General features: G+C 38.4%; 1 protein-coding gene across 12 annotated transcripts in view; it reads right to left on the bottom strand.

The window, feature by feature from the left end:
- The window catches only part of PARD3B (par-3 family cell polarity regulator beta), a 1,107,844-nt gene that overhangs the window by 508,082 nt on the left and 583,533 nt on the right, over positions 1-16,229 (bottom strand). The gene's annotated exons all lie outside the window — the stretch shown is intronic.

The raw sequence follows: 16,229 nt of genomic DNA, 5'->3' as shown, positions 1-16,229 counted from the left end.
GGATGAGGTGTATGTCTGCTCCACAGATCTCTTACCTTCCTTAGACCACTGGGTATCTGAAACATGTTTCTCACATGATGAAAGGCAGGAATGCAAAAATGAAAGTACATTTAAAGCCTTTGCCCACAAAACATCTACTAACATCTCAATGGCTAAATAAATTCATATAGCCAAGTCTACAGGCTAAGTTTGGAAATACTCTCCACACATCATGAGACCATAACCAAAATGTAGGTATTTAATGCTACTATTTGGAAGTGAAGAATTGAGACAAAAAAATCCCATCCAACAACTGGGTGATACACACACACGCGCACACACACAAGGGAGATATCCGGGGCTAATGATATATCCTAGGGTTTATATTTCTCTTAATCACGTCTTTTCTTTTGGTAACACATTTTCTATTTGACACATATATGCATCTGTTATCGTCTGCATGTTTTCGTCCCCCGAAAATTCATATATTGAAATCCTAATCTCCAAGGAGATAGTTTTAAGAGGTGGGGCCTTTGGGAGGTGATTAGGTCATGAAGGTGACACCCTCATGAGTGGGATTGGTGCCTTTATAAAAGAGACCTCACAGAGATTCTTAGCCCTTCCACCATACAGAGATACAATAAGAAGTCTGCAACCCAAAAGAGGCCCTCACCTGACCACGCAGGCACCCTGACCTTGGACTTCCAGCCTCCAGAACTGTGAGAAATAAGTTTTTACTGTTTATAAGCTATCTAGTGTGTGGTACTGTTATAGCATCCCTACTAGAATGAGACATCAGGCTATAGTCATCCTATAGTCTGGCCTTCAGAGTGGCTTCTGGGTCTGTGAGATCCCACCAAGAGATAGGAAGTAGGCAGCCTAGATCTGAGAAGACTCTCTCTCTAACATTCCTGCACTGTTTCTGCCAGGTTCTTTTTTTTTTTTTTTTTTTGAATTTTATTTTATTTTTTTTTTATACAGCAGATTCTTATTAGTTATCAATTTTATACATATTAGTGTATATATGGCAACCTTAAGCTCCCAGTTCATCCCACCACCCCCACCCCCCGCTTCCCCCTCTTGGTGTCCATATGTTTGTTCTCTACATCTATGTCTCAATTTCTGCCCTGCAAACCAGTTCACCTGTACCAGTTTTCTAGATTCCACATATACGTGTTAATATATATTTGTTGTTCTCTTCCTGACTTACTTAACTCTGCATGACAATCTCTAGGTCCATCCACATCTCTACAAATGACCCAATTCCATTCTTTATTATGGCTGAGTAATATTCCATTGTATATATGTACCACATCTTCTTTATCTATTCATCAGTTGATGGGTATTTAGGTTGCTTCCACAACCTGGCCATTGTAAACAGTGCTGCAATGAAGAGTGGGGTGCATGTGTCTTTTTGAATTATGGTTTTCTCTGGGTACATGACCAGTAGTGGGATTGCTGAGTCATATGGTAGTTCTATTTTTAGTTTTTTAAGGAACCTCCATACTGCTCTCCACAGCGGTTGTGTCAAATTACATTTCCACCAACAGTGCAAGAGGGCTACCCCTTTTCTCTACACCCTCTCCAACATTTGTTGTTTATAGATTTTCTGATGATGCCCATTCTAACCGGTGTGAGGTGATACCTCACTGTACTTTTGATTTGCATTTCTCTAATAATTAGTGATAATGAGCAGCTTTTCACGTGCCTCTTGGCCATCTGTATGTCTTCTTTGGAGAAATGTCTATTTAGGTGTTCTGCCCATTTTTGGATTGGGTTGTTTTTTTAATATTGAGCTGTATGAGCTGTTTATATATTTTGGAGATTAATCCTTTGTCCATTGATTCGTTTGCAAATATTTTCTCCCATTCTGAGAGTCGTCTTTTTGTGTTGTTTATAGTTTCCTTTGCTATGCAAAAGCTTTTAAGTTTCATTAGGTCCCATTTGTTTACTTTGTTTTTATTACCATTACTCTAGGAGGTGGGTCAAAAAAGATCTTGCTGTGGTTTATGTCAAAGAGTGTTCTTCCTATGTTTTCCTCTAAGAGTTTTATAGTGTCCAGTCTTACATTTAGGTCTTTAATCCATTTTGAGTTTATTTTTGTGAATGGTGCTAGGGAGTGTTCTAATTTCATCCTTTGACATGTAGCTCTCAAGTTTTCCCAGCACCACTTACTGGAGAGACTGTCTTTTCTTCAACATGGTTTTATCTCTGGGCTTTCTATCCTGATCCACTGATCTATATTTCTGTTTTTGTGCCAGTACCATATTGTCTTGAAGCTGTAGCTCTGTAGTATAGTCAGAAATCAGGGAGTCTGATTCCTCTAGCTCTCTATTTTTTTCTCAAGGTTGCTTTGGCTATTCAGGGTCTTTTGTGTCTCCATATAAATTTTAAGATTTTTTGTTCTAGTTCTGTAAGAAATGCCACTGATAATTTGATAGGGATTGCATTTAACCTGTAGATTGCTTTGGGTAGTATAGGCATTTTCACAATATTGATTCTTCCAATCCAGGAACATGGTATATCTCTCTATCAGTTGGTGTCATCTTTGATTTCTTTCATCAGTGTCTTATAGTTTTCTGAGTACAGGTCTTTTACCTCCTTAGGTAGGTTTATTCCTAGGTATTTTATTCTTTTTGTTGCAATGATGAATGGGATTGTTTCCTTAATTTCTCTTCCAATCTTTCATTGTAAGTGTATAGAAATGCAAGAGATTTCTGTACATTAATTTTGTATCCTGCAACTTTACCAAATTCATTGATTAGCTCTAGTAGTTTTCTGGTGGCATCTTTAGGATTCTCTATGTATAGTATCATGTCATCTCCAAACAGTGACAGTTTTACCTCTTCTTTTCTAATTTGTATTCCTTTTATTTCTGTTTCTTCTCTGATTGCTGGGGGCTAGGACTTCCAAAACTATGTTGAATAAGAGTGGCGAGAGTGGACATCCTTGTCTTGTTCCTGATCTTAGAGGAAATGCGTTCAGTTTTTCACCATAAGAATGATGTTTGCTGTGGGTTCATTGTATATGGTCTTTATTATGTTGACATAGATTCCCTCTAAGCCCACTTTCTAGAGAGTTTTTATCATAAATGGCTGTTGAATTTTGTGAAAAGGTTTTTCTGCATCTATCGAGATGATCATATGGTTTTTCTCCTTCAATTTGTTAATATGGTTTATTACATTGATTGTTTTGTGTATATTAAAGAATCCTTGCATCCCTGGCATAAATCCTACTTGCTCATGGTGTATGATCCTTTTAATGTATTGTTGGATTCTGTTTGCTAGTATTTTGTTGAGGATTTTTGCTTCTATATTCGTCAGTGATATTGGTCTGAATTTTCATTTTTTGTGATATCTTTGTCTGGTTTTGGTATCAGGGTGACGGTGGCCTCGTAGAATGAGTTTGGGAGTGTTCCTTCCTCTGCAATATTTTGGAAGAGTTTGGGAAGGATGGGTGTTAGCTCTTTTCAAAATGTTTGATAGAATTCACCTGTGAAGCCATCTGGTCCTGGACTTCTGTTTGTTGGAAGATTTTTCATCACAGTTTCAATTTCATTACTTGTAATTGGTCTGTTCATATATTCTATTTCTTCCTGGTTCAGTCTTGGAAGTTTATACCTTTCTAAGAATTTGTCCATTTCTTCCAGGTTGTCCATTTTATTGGCATAGAGTTGTTTGTTAGAATCTTTTATGATGCTTTGTATTTCTGCAGTGTCTTTTGTAACTTCTTTTTCATTTCTACTTTTATTAATTTGAGTCCTCTTGCTCTTCTTCTTGGTGAGTCTGGCTAAAGGTTTATCAATTTTGTTTATCTTCTCAAAGAACCAGATTTTAGTTTTATTGACCTTTGCTATTGTTTTCTTTGTTTCTATTTCATTTATTTCTGCTCTGATCGTCATGATTTCTTTCCTTCTACTAAGTTTGGGTTTTGTTTATTCTTCTTTCTCTAGTTCCTTTAGGTGTAAGGTTAGATTGCTTTATTTGAGATTTTTCTTGTTTCTTGAGGTAGGCTTGTATAGCTATAAATTTCCCTCTTAGAACTGCTTTTGCTGCATCCCATAGGTTTTGGATCATCGTGTTTTCGTTGTCATTTGTCTCTATGTATTTTTTTATTTCTTCAGTGATCTCTTGTTTATTTAGTAACGTATTATTTAGCTTCCATATGTTTGTGTTTTTTACGGTTTCTTCCCTGTAATTTATTTCTAATCTCATAGCATTGTGGTCAGAAAAGATGCTTGATATGATTTCAATTTTCTTAAATTTTCTGAGGCTTGAATTGTGACCCAAGATGTGATCTATCCTGAAGAATGTTCTGTGTGCACTTGAGAAGAAAGTGTAATCTGCTGCTTTCAGGTGGAAGGTCCTATGAATATCAATTAAATCTACCTGGTCTATTATGTCATTTACAGCTTGTGTTTCCTTATTTTCTGTCTGGATGATACGTGCATTGGTGTAAGTGAGGTGTTAAAGTCCCCCACTATTATTGTGTTACTGTCGATTTCCTCTTTTATAGCTGTTAGCATTTGCCTTATGTATTGAGGTGCTCCTATGTTGGGTGTATATATATTCATAATTGGTATATCTTCTTCTTGGATTGATCCTTTGAATCATTATATGTGATCTTCCTTGTCTCTTGTAACATTCTTTATTTTAACGTCTATTTTATCTGATATGAGTATTGCTACTCCAGCTTTCTTTTGATTTCCATTTGCATGGAATATCTTTTTCCATCCCCTCACTTTCAGTCTGTATGTGTCCCTAGGTTTGAAGTGAGTCTCTTGTAGACAGCATATAGATGGGTCTTGTTTTTCTATCCATTCAGCAAGCCTGTATCTTTTGGTTGGAGCATTTCATCCATTCACATTTAAGGTAATTATTGGTATGTATGTTCCTATTACCATTTTCTTAAGTGTTTTGGGTTTGTTTTTGTAGGTCCTTTTCTTCTCTTGTGTTTCCCACCTAGAGAAGTTCCTTTAGCATTTGTTGTAAAGCTGGTTTGGTGGTGCTGAATTCTCTTAGCTTTCGCTTATCTATGAAGCTTTTGATTTCTCCATCGAATCTGAATGAGATCCTTGTCAGGTAGAGTAATCTTGGTTGTAGGTTCTTCCCTTTCATCACTTTAAGTATATCATGCCACTCCTTTCTGGCTTGTAGAGTTTCTGCTGAGAAATCAGCTGTTAACCTTATGGGAGTTCCCTTGTATGTTATTTGTCATTTTTCCCTTGTTGCTTTCAATAATTTTTCTTTGTCTTTAATTTCTGTCAATTTGATTACTCTGTGTCTTGGAGTGTCTCTCCTTGGGTTTATACTGCATGGGACTCTCTGTGCTTCCTGGACTTGGGTGGCTATTTCCTTTCTCACGTTAGGGAAGTTTTCGACTATAATCTCTTCAAATATTTTCTCGGGTCCTTTCTCTCTCTCTCCTCCTTCTGGGAGCCTTATAATATGAATGTTGGTGTGTTAAATGTTGTCCCAGATGTCTCTTAGGCTGTCTTCATTTTTTTTCATTCTTTTTTCTTTATTCTGCTCTGTAGCAGTGAATTCCACCGTTCTGTCTTCCAGGTCACTTATCCGTTCTTCTGCCTCAGTTATTCTGCTGTTGATTCCTCCTAGTGTATTTTTCATTTCAGTTGTTGTATTGTTCCTCTCTGTGTGTTTGTTCTTTAATTCTTCTAGGTGTTTGCTCTTTAATTCTTCTAGGTCTTAGTTAAACATTTCTTACATCTTCTCCATCTTTGCCTCCATTCTTTTTCCGAGGTCCTGGAACATCTTCACTATCATTATTCTGAATTCTTTTTCTGGAAGGTTGCCTATTTCCACTTCATTTAGTTGTTTTTCTGGGGTTTTATCTTGTTCCTTCATCTGCTACATAGTTCTCTGCCTTTTCATCTTGTCTATCTTTCTGTGATTGTGGTTTTTGTCTCACAGGCTGCAGCCTGTGAGTAGTTCTTGCTTCTCTTGTCTGCCCTCTGGTGGATGAGGCTATCTAAGAGTCTTGTGCAAGCTTCCTGATGGGAGGGACTGGTGGTGGGTAGAGCTGGGTGTTGCTCTGGTAGGCAGAGCTTAGTAAAAATTTAATCCACTTGTCTGCTGATGGGGGGTGGGGTGCTGAGTTCCCTCCCTGTTGGTTGTTTGGCCTGAGGCAACCCAGCACTGGATCTGCAAGGTTCTTTTTTTTTTTTTTTTTTTTTGTGGTATGCGGGCCTCGCCCTGCCGCGGCCTCTCCCGTTGCGGAGCACAGGCTCCAGACGCCATGGCTCACGGGCCCAGCCGCTCTGCGGCATGTGGGATCCTCCCAGACCGGGGCGCGAACCCGGTTCCCCTGCATAGGCAGGCGGACGCGCAACCACTGCGCCACCAGGGAAGCCCTAGGTTCTTTTTTTTTTTTTCTTTTTTGTGGTATGCGGGCCTCCCTCTCTTGTGGCCTCGCCCGTTGCGGAGCACAGGCTCCGGACGCGCAGGCCCAGCGGCCATGGCTCACAGGCCCAGCCGCTCCGCGGCACGTGGGATCCTCCCAGACCGGGGCGCGAACCCGGTTCCCCTGCATCGGCAGGCGGACGCGCAACCACTGCGCCACCAGGGAAGCCCTGCAAGGTTCTTAAGAGGGACTCTTCAGAGGCCCCAGAGTCCTAATAACTGGCTTGGGCTGCTGAATGTTGCCTTTAACTCTGCATTATTCTTCTTCAGTATTCATCTTCCAAATGTTTTTCTCCTTTGCTGTTATATATACAGGAAAGCAGGCCAAGAGTAAGGGAGCAATTTCTATGGCCTTAATTCCTGTAAAATCAGTCTGTAATTACAAGAAGTTTAAAAGTTCAGCATACTTCCAATCAATATTTCCCTAGATGTAGGTTTAGCAAGACTTCTTTCTTCCCTGAAATAACGGATCTTCATTTTCCAACAAAGTAAAGTATGCTTCAAAGAATAAACAAGGACCATCTCGATTTAGTTCATCCCTAAGGAATTAAATTTTTTAAAATTAATCCATCACAGGTCCATTTTTACTCTGATACATGAAAAATGAAGAATCATCTAAGCATAAAGAGTGAATGAATCTTTTTAGTCAAGCATTTTCCTGATGGTACAGACCTACAGTTTTTATGATAATGAAATCATACACATAGGGAAACATCTTTATTTCATATGTGTGTATATATATAAAGTACAACAATTATTTTCATCTCAAAGGAAAATTTACAGCAAAGTTATAATGGAATCAAAGACTCCTTACTTAGTATTTCCAAACACCCAGTTTTTGTGTCTCAGCATGCAAGCTGCCTCTTCTCTGATTTTATCAGTAGGAAAACAATTTGCCTTCCTCTGAGTTCCATTCTTCTGTTTTTCTCCTTTTCTTATGATTCTCATCCCTTTCTTTCTATTCTTACAATTATTTGCTAGTGTGCCTGTTTTGATTCCATTATAGCACTGTGATCTCACCAAAGGCAGGAATTATGTTTAATTCAACTTTCAATCCAGTTTAGCATCTGATAGAATGCATATGTATAAAAAATATTTGTTAGAGAATGACTTCATAAATTATTTATTTGATGTTTCTCTGCCATAATGCCCTTCTCGAAATAATAGCATTCAAAGGCCCCAAAAAAAAAGGGACAGGTATGTCTTGCATCTTATCTATAAAAGCATAGTTGGCCTAAACTTTCTAACATGTTTGTTAGATAGAACTGAAGTTAATTAATTAAATGTTACAAAGAGCTTCTCTTACTTTTTAGGTGGGATTCTCTCTAAAAATAATTCTCTCCCCTCCTCCCACTTTGACACCCACTGAAAACTCTTACATACCAATCAAAACCCAGCTGAACTGTCACCTGCTCTCTGTGGCTGGGCCCTCACCTGGGTCTCTATACATAATTCAATTATAGCACTAATCACATATTAGAGTTTTTTTGTTGTTATTATATAAATCTTCAAGGATTTCAAGGGCAACAAGGTCCATTTCACTTCTATTTATGCCACTAGCACCTATTCCAATGAATGCCTGAGAATAAGTGTGCAGTAAATATTAAAGAGCATTGCAGACAAGTGCTGCATCAGTTACTTCTTCCATTGCAGCTCAAATGGGCGACATTTTCACTAATATTAAAAGTAGTTTAAAAACTGCTAGTTAAGTCCCAATACTTTGTAATATAGACCACTGTCACCACCGTCACCTAATGGAACTTTGGAGTATTAGGTAGTGCATTTGGAATATCTACAGCAACAGCGATCCCACTTTCTCATTTCTATAATAGTGCTAAGCTTAATCACAACATGTTTGTACTTTGATGCCTCTGAAGGGCTGAGCTTTGCAAGAAAATAGCTTGCAAATGTTTCTAAGAACTCACATTTATTTTGGCTCTTCTGATCACCATATCCGCTCTTGAGTTTTGATATGGGGTGGAGTAAACCTGTCACTCACTGCTCCTTTATTATGACAGCTGGTACTATTTGGCAATTACCCTGTTCAAATTAACCCTAAAAAAGCAATTTTTCACATTCAAACCTAAGACTTTGTCTATGTCCACTCCTAAACAATTGTCTAAGAAGTTTAAATTCACTTATTGAGCGAATTCATTTGTTCTAAATAAAACTGAAAAGCAAATAAACTAAAAGTTGCTTCGACAGTTTTTTTTTAAACTAAATTGGGCAGCATTGTGTAAAACACCAAGTAAAACACTAAATATATTTGGTATCTCCCTGTCTTTGTCCTTTCAAATGTATTGCACATTAGGCACAGATAATCCAGAATATTTTTTATACTCTATTTGACCTAAAGGAAAACTCAAACTCTTAATTCAAATATGTTAATGACTGGTAAAAGAGACACCTGACCAATTATTTTCTTGTTAAGGCAGTCCTTGATCCTAGCCTTTGTCTCTATGAATGTAGAGTTCATCTCATTGTTTTAGCCACATCAAAAGTAGGGCATGGCTAGACAAATATGCGTGATTTATAAAGGGAGCCATATTTTACTGATACAAAGCAAGCCGTTTAGTGTTTAATGGGGACCGTATGTTCAAAAGCCTCTTCAACTTATTTTTTTCTTTGCTGTTACATTGTAGAACAGAAACCCAACCTACTAAAAAAACAAGCTGAGAGACATAATCAAAGAACCAAAAATTTCTATAATTATGAATAAGTGCAAATCATTTACTCATATAACTCAACACAATAGATATTTATCAATTTTAACCATTATTCAGCATCAGTACACTTTGTACTCTGTCTAGATCTCTAACTTCCAACAAAAAATATCTGTACTAGTAGTAAATTCAGCTGCAACTTCCTAGGAAATTTTAAAAGTGTTCTAAGAACACTCTGTATGAACAAGAGCTCACTTCTTTTCCTTAGCATCCTATTAAGATAATCTCCTACCTCCTCTTAAAGAGAAATGGATTTGGGAACTCAGAAAAAGAAAAAGAATGGTCTTCCTTTTATTTTCTTCACTCTCTGGTCTATGGTAATTGATGTAGACAATACCACGCTCAATCATCTATCTCCCATGGGACAGTACTTTCAATTAAACCTTTTATTTCATCCAGGAATGCCTGTTCTCATTGACCACTGCACTTTTTATCTGTGGGTTTATTATAATCTAATGCACATCTCCACACAGGCAGAATGGCCTATGAATCCTTACTGTTCTTATACCAGAAGAGAAGTGCAAAACAAAGTTAGCTCCTGCAGAAGGCGGGAAGGAAACCGCATTTGTGTAACACAGCAAGAGGCCTTTCACTACCTGCCCAGTGGCCTTGACCACTACACTGCCCTGGCCTCTCAATGTGCCGGCTGCCCTTGCCTGGTTGCTCCTGCCTGATAAGACATGCCCACTCCCTAGAGAGCTACTGAGAGCTGAGGGTGAGAGACAAGGCAATCTTCGGGTTACATTTTCAAAGGTTTGTGAAGGAAGTAAGACATTTACATGCTATCGGTATTCTTTTATGAAGAAACCCTACAGGTTAAAGAGGAACCTCTGAACTACTATTTGACTGCAAAGACTGGGCTTTAAAAAAAAATAAGCCTCTAGCCTGTTTGTAGGTATTTTGCCTTTACTTTCTTTCCAGCTAGGACGTATATGATATGGTTCCCAAAGTACACAAAGAAGTACACAAAGAAGTACACAAATTATAGTGGCATGTTATTAACTTAGCCACCATGAAAAATTACATATATATATATTTTTACAGTCATACTCAGGCAGCTGAAGACAAGGCTCGATCTAGTGCACTTCTATCTCCTTACCATATGGGGAATAAGTCACTCTTATGTAAGTCCTCACACATGAACAAGTACAGCAGCCTTCATCTTTAATTTTCCTGCATGCCTACATAGCACATAAAATTATCAAGTTGATAATTACATTAATATTTATTTATATAATTTATTTACAGCCTGTCTAGTACCCAAGAGGAACCGAGGTGGCTTGCATTAATAATTACACTGAAAATATCTGTCAAGTTTTCAACAAGGTGCTAGTGTTGACAAAGTCATATTTTTCTAATAGAAGAATCCAGAACCCAGAGATTTTTTTTTACTCCATTAAGGATGGCCAAAATATTAATGAATAGTGTTTGTAATTCATTCACTTTTCTCTATGTGTAATGGAAATAAGCTTTAAATAAACTGTGACTGTGGGTACAGACAAGGCAATTTCTAGTCGGAAAACAGGTTGTATGCTGTAAGTTGGTTTGTAAATTTGATTCTTGGGACTCGATTTTTTATTTTCCTAAAAAGAAATACTGGTAAATTTTGCCTAGGTTTCAATTAGCCAGCATGGTTTGTTCTCTCCGCAGTATCTTCAAAATGTAACAGTACATAGGAATTTACATTCTACTGGATGGGCTATATTTAAGAATGTTCTATGGGAAAATACACCTAAATTTCCATTTTAGGAAAGAAGGAACACATTCTCTTCTGAGCTAGCTATGGGAGAAGTCTCTTATGGTACCCATAGCTATGGTGGTGCCAGGAGAGTTTTAGAAGAAGGGCTCCATCTGTGTCTACTAACTACTATGGCAACAAGCACCACAATGGCAGGGGGTTGAAAAGGTGGGGAGAAGAGAGATATCTGTTGGCAATTTGTTAACTCTACATTTACTGAGGAGAAGGCATTCTTTAGGTCAGAAGCTCCCAAGGCATTCTGAACTGTGGAACAAACACTCAGAGGTGGACTCCTGCTGTCCATTTATACATACAGATTATTCATAATTCAGGCACTGTCTTTATGGGGCATCATGCCAAGATCTGATGCATAGAAATTCACAGAAATTTCCAGTAGGAAAAGATCTAAGAGACCATTTAGTTTAGTCTTCTCATTTCATAGATTAGGAAAGTCTTCTCCCATTTTACTGTCAAAATACTTCTTATTCTGATGATTTAATCTTAGTATTTATTAGTTTATCACTATCTACACTATCCAACCCTGACTCCTGGCCCCCAATCCAGGTCGTGGGTGTCTATTATAGAGTAAACCTCTACATGGGATGGGAAAAAAAGGGAAGAGCATATCCCTCACCTAGGGAGAGAAGTATCCAGAATAGAGACAGCAATTTATGTTTAGCAAGAATGTCATGGTTAAAATGTTGCTAAACAGCAAAGTAGGGAAAGGGGAATGGCTTACAGACTTTTTTATCTCTTGCACTCTATCTGCACTGAGAAAGAACTCGATAAAAATTTTGTGAATACAATACAGAAAGATAAGACCCAAGAAGTTAAATGGCCTTTCTAAAAACTCAACCATCCAGTGGAAGCCCTGGGCCGGTAAATGAATCTTACATCCCTGACCAATACTCATTCTGCTATAGAACAGTTTACTCACCAACTTTCCTAACGTAACATGAGAGACTGTAATATTGGTCCCAGTGAATCATGCCTTCTTGAAACATGACTACTGCTCCTTCTGTCCAAATGTAGAATCTATCCACCTCTGTTTTGAATCTTGATTGGCCATGTAACTTGCTTTGGCCAAGAGAATGAGGCAGAAGTAACACTGTGCAACTTGCAAGGCTGGGCCTTAAGAACACCTGCATCTTCTGCTTTTGCTCTCTTGAGAATGTCATGTAAGGAAGATGTATTGCCTTCTGGAGGATGAGAAGGCACATGAAGGAGAACCAAAGTGCCCCACCCAACAGCCAGCACCAACTGAAAGCCTTGTAAGGGATGCCATCTTGGACTTTCCAGCCCAGTAGATGCTCCAGTTGAATATAGGCTACATGAATAAGCCCAAACACAGAACGTATAAACAAAGACCTTATAAAAGAGGGCTTCAAATAGATCCTAAATTCACATTTGAGGGATCTCCTATGCTATCCCTAGAAATGGCCTTGTTATAGACTTGCAAATTTTGCTGTGATAGCATAAGTAGTCAACAAGAATATCACTATAACCAAAGATGATTCGTTTCTCTACTCCTTCCTTTTCCTCAGTTTTCCTTCCTGCCTTTGGCTCATGCTTCTCCATATTCCTGGAAGTTTTTCCCTCTTTGCTTCTTTGAATTTACCCATGGCTCAACCAAGGTCCTACCCCATAAATTAAATTTTTCATTATTTAAAAACCCTTATTAATTTCTTTCTTTTTTAACTTCTAGTTCACTATTAATCTCTCAGCTTCTTCCTTAAACTTGTACACCTATTTCCCTACCACTAGCTTTCCCCACAGATGATAGGTACTATGCGCTTAGCATTGTCTATAAGCTCCGGTAGTTCAGGGATCACGATTTAGTGCATCTTAGAATACCCAGTGCCTGGTACAACACCTAGCATAAATAAACAATAAGTATTTGATCAACTGAACTGGAAATAGATGTTCAGTAAATATTTATTGAACAACTGGGTCCTGTTATCATCAGTGTAGATCCAGACATAGAGGGAAATGGAGGCCCAAGAAAACAATTCTCCTGAACATCAGTCTCTCTTTGTGTATCATGGATGAGAAGCATTTGATCTCAGGGAGATGGAGTGCAAGCAAGTCATGGGTAACATGTTGTGGTTGGGTGTTTTTGTGTTTTGCCACTTTCTAGTTTTTTGCTTGTTTGTTTCTGTGTGTTTTTCCCCTCCAGTGGGAAGTCAAGGGTCTACAGTTGAAAGATGTAGCTGCTAGGAAGGAGAGAAGAGAGCCCTGTTGAATCAGGCTGAAAGTCTGTAACACCTGCAGGGTGCTATGGCTGACAGTTCCATAAACCAGGAGCCAGAGGCACCAATATTTATGCAACAAAGACCAGCAAAGGGGAGGCTTTGTTGTTCTTGGGGATGATATATTTCTCCATTCTACCACCATCTTCATCTACCACTTGGCATTTTAATGTCGTTAAACATAATATACTATTACCTTCCTCTTCGTCACCACCTGGCATTTTAATGTAATATAGAAATAAAAATATTCTGCAATTGACAGATACCATACTCAGTGTTATTTGCTTCCAGAAAGGCAGGATGATAGGTCAGAGCAAGAAAGAAAAGGAGGCAGGAAAAGAAGAGAAAGAGGAAATATAAGAAAATTGAAACAACATCTTAAGCTGTTAAACAATCCTTCCTTAGGTCCTAAGCCTCTAAGAAATGCAAAGAATTAATTACAGAAAGAGTCGGTGATAAAAGTCCTTCATATAACTCAGTAAGTGGCCAGGAAACATAATTGAACTCGTTTATAACTGAATATCCTGCCATTGGGGCAGATTTAAAGAAGGGTAAACTTAAAGAGACATAACAATATTAAATGTTCCTTTGTCTTCTTAACATTGTGATTAAAACATTCTTTTTTAAAGAGAGAACTAAGACTGGGGTGGGGCTTTCTTTAGGCAGCAACAGGAATTGAATAGTACATGATTTGTACTTGGGCATCTTAATTTAAATAATTATAATATCTTAAAGAAAAATGCATCTTAACTCCTTCAATGTTTTATTATATCTGACAAGTTCAGTAAAAGGGCACCTATCTACTGGTGCATTATGCATCATCTGTTCTGCACACTCATTAAAAATAATGAGAACATATTTAAAAGTCATTGCCCAGAGAATCTTTAGGGACGGGGCATGGGAAGAGGTAAGTGGCAACAGATTGTTATTTAAGTGTTTATCTCTGTTTTATCAGCCCTTAGGAAAAAAAAAAACAAAAAGTAACAATCTTAAGCTGATATTCTTTAACGATAAAGATCATACATTTTCTTGAAAAACAGGCAGATGCAACATGTTCAAACCTCTCAGTATACTTTCAAAGTGAAATGGAGTCTTGTGGCAGTTTCACATGTGTGGTATTTACTTTGGTAACAGCTGGAAAAGTCGACCACAACCAATTATGGCAGTACTTTTTTCCCCTTAATCTTTAAATATCCTTTACAAAATGAATGCATTTCTTTATCTTACAGCGAATGTACCTTAACAAATGTACTGATCACAGGCATCTGGGTAATTAGGCAAATCAAGGTCATCCCCTGAGCTTTGTAACACCTTATCCAGCTGTTCCATATCAACAGCTGGCATGAATTACTGGTAACATTTTGCTAACTGGATAATAAGAAGGATGTAGTCTGTGGCTGGTCACAATATTCCTTTTTCTGAGCTGTTTAAACATGTATATTCAGAAAACTCTTCTTTTTTCTAGCATCCGGCAGCCTAATCATGGCCACAGTGGCCACTAATAAGACGTATGTCTTGTGCCATGAGAGTACGGCCAGATCTCATGGCTCTTCATCCTTAACTTTGCAAGAGAATGTAATTAGGCCCCAGTCCTCTGAATGTCAGGAGAGCTTCTTTTCAGCACAGAACACTCCTCCTTGCACCACCTTCCAAACTCCAACAAAACCAGTCTTGTGATAAAGCCCATTAAGTATTTTCATTCTGACACCTGGAAGCCATACAACCAGGCAAAATGGCCAGCACTTCCACCATCTGTTTTAATAAAGCTGAACCAGAGCATTTATCATCATCTATTTTATCAAGACTAGATTTTGCTGACAAGGGTTCAGTAAAATTCTTTTAGGTATGAGTACTTCCCAGGGAGTAGCAGATGACTATTAATCCCTCAGCCTTGTGGGTTCTTGAATGCATTTTAAAAAACTGGCAGAGATTAAGGGCCTGGTCTTTTAGTACACAGTGAAAGTGAGAAGGTATGATGCTTATCTCAGTGAGGTGGAAGTCTTCCTTTAAAAATATTTCTGATTTTGACAAACAGTATAAATTTTGGTACGGGGCAATATCTCTGTGCCTCATTTTTTGCCACGTTTAAAATGAGATAAATGGGAACAACTAAGCATAGTGACCCTGTGACAGTACACGAGGATTACTTTCTTAGGAACTTTACAAACTTTGACCTGAATTCAACATAGCAGAATGGGGATGGTAGATTATGGTCCACGCACGGGGCCGGTGGAGGATACCTTACCTGCAGCACACCATGTTGGAGATAAAATAAGTGTAACTGCAAACAAATGCCAATAACCCAATCTTCTAAGCTTCCCTGAAAGTACCTCCCTTTGGTATGTGTCTAAATCTACAAGTTACAAGGTGGCACATAACACATTTTGAGCACAATCAAATTGAGCGTGAAAATTTTAAAGCACAATTGAGTTGGGCCTGAAAAAGTCAAGTACAATTGAGTTTGCCTAAATGAATCAGGTGTAATTGAGCTGAGTAGTTACACCTGATTCATTTAGGAGTGCGTTCAGTACTGGCCCTTTGCCAAAATGAGGGGCACGTGGCTAAAGAGACGCAACTCAATTGGGCTTGAAATTTTCACTGAATACTTTTCACAGAGCAAGAAATTGTTTGCAGGACAGAAAGATAAAGTTGAAAATGTGATTATTGAAGCTAGTCAGCTACAGGCAGTAAGTTATCCTATCGGCCTTATTACACTCTATAACTCAACCACTATTCCAGTGGTTCTCAAATTTGAGGGAGCATCAGAACTATCTGGGGTGCTTGTTAAAATACATCTTTGAGCTCCACCCCTAGAGTTTCTGATTTCTTAGTTCTGGAGGGAGCCTGAGAATTTGCATGTTTAACAAGTTCCCAGGTGATGCTATACTGCTGGTCTGAGACCATGTGTTGAGGACCATTGTTCTAACACGTTATTGTAGCCAAGACTGAAACATTTTTAAAGTACTTTAAAATACTTGTTTTTTGTTGTTGTTGTTGTTGTTTTTTTTTTTTGCGGTACGCGGGCCTTTCACTGTTGTGGCCTCTCCCGTTGCGGAGCACAGGCTCCGGACGCGCAGGCTCAGCGGCCATGGCTCACGGGCCCAGCCGCTCCGCGGCATGT

This window comes from Physeter macrocephalus, chromosome 2, assembly GCF_002837175.3.
Source record: "Physeter macrocephalus isolate SW-GA chromosome 2, ASM283717v5, whole genome shotgun sequence".
Taxonomy (NCBI): domain Eukaryota; kingdom Metazoa; phylum Chordata; class Mammalia; order Artiodactyla; family Physeteridae; genus Physeter; species Physeter macrocephalus.
This window is presented reverse-complemented; position numbering and strand designations above follow the sequence as displayed.